At 37.7% G+C, this 1,217-nt stretch overlaps 1 protein-coding gene across 2 annotated transcripts in view; it reads left to right on the top strand.

Annotated features, from left to right (window-relative positions):
* Positions 1-1,217, top strand: part of LOC106880119 (zinc finger protein 208) — a 27,675-nt gene that overhangs the window by 21,250 nt on the left and 5,208 nt on the right. The window contains exon 2 of one of the 2 annotated variants that reach the window (XM_052976536.1): positions 89-210. The exons of the other annotated variant lie outside the window; for it this stretch is intronic. The gene's annotated coding sequence lies outside the window, so the exon portion shown is untranslated. Of the gene's footprint in view, positions 1-88; positions 211-1,217 lie in introns of those variants that run through there. 2 annotated transcript variants of the gene reach the window in all.

Raw genomic sequence — 1,217 nt, 5'->3', positions numbered from 1 at the left:
AAAAACCATTTTCCCTAAAGCAAACCATACATAAGACTTGTTTAAGACATAAAGTAAAGCTTTTTTCCTTTTTGTTAACTACTCACAGGTATGATTGTACAGGCAAGAAACCATTTCACTCCAATATCAGTGGTAAGTCATTCTCGTATGGATAGAAATAACTCAACTGATCTGAAACATTTTTACAAAATAAAAACCATGATGCTGTTATATTGTTGTTGTTTGTTCCTTCTTGAGCCATGCTTGGTTTCATTGGCGTATAGTTTCCCCACTTAGACAGGATGCCAGTCTGTTACAGGTGAGCTGCTAGTTGCAGGAGGAAGGAGTCAGAGAAAGTTGTGGTGAGAGAGTCTGCAGAAGTTTGCCCCTACCTTCTGCTTAGGTGTTTTGCTCATAAACATACACATCACCTGCTCTGATTCGAACCTGCAATCTCTTGATCATGAGTTCGCTGCTCTAACCATTAGGTTATGTGCCTCCATGCTCTTATATTAGTGGTAAATAATTCTCATGGGAAAAGTTTTTACTAATTGTAAATGTATTCACCCAGGAGGAAAGTCATGTTCTTTTTATATATATGGCGTTAGGAAGAGCACCCTGCTGTAGAAACTCTGTCAAATCAAATTGGAGCCTGGTGTAGCCATCTGTTTTCTCCAGTCAGTCAAATCGTCCAACCCATGCTAGCATGGAAAGCGGACGTTAAACGACGATGATGAAATCTAGAAAATAAAAGATCATAAACATTGAGACAGACTAAAACGTAAATATTTATGAAATATTGTGTCACTCTGAATTCTATCTCCAAGCAGTGCTTATTAAACTTTTGTTGGTGAGTATATTCTTTCACCTAAAATTTGCAACCAACCTAAGTTTGTCAAAAAGAAAAATCGGAAGGAGCAGCGAAAAACATTTCATTCACGAAATAGAAGCTAGGTTTGCTCAGCGGTTTATTGTCAGAATTTGCGTCTATTAAACTGCCATGTTCTATTCATATTTTAGAGATTAAAATAATTTGTTGGAAATATTTCGTACCTCTTGAAATATTCAACGTCCCCTTGTGACCTTATGACATATCCAAGGGAACGTTACCATTGAGTTCGGTATATTTGAGACCGAAAGTGCGGCTGGAGACATTAAGCCAGCTTCACTCACGATTTTATTGTTGAGCTTGTTAGGAACTCAACGTCACTGAGGATTGAAACCTTGGTCAATCTCAT

The sequence above is a fragment of the Octopus bimaculoides genome, chromosome 24 (genome assembly GCF_001194135.2).
Source record: "Octopus bimaculoides isolate UCB-OBI-ISO-001 chromosome 24, ASM119413v2, whole genome shotgun sequence".
In the NCBI taxonomy this organism is placed as follows: Eukaryota; Metazoa; Mollusca; class Cephalopoda; order Octopoda; family Octopodidae; genus Octopus; species Octopus bimaculoides.
Note: the sequence above shows the minus strand (reverse complement) of the source record. Positions and strands in the feature narration are given on the sequence as shown.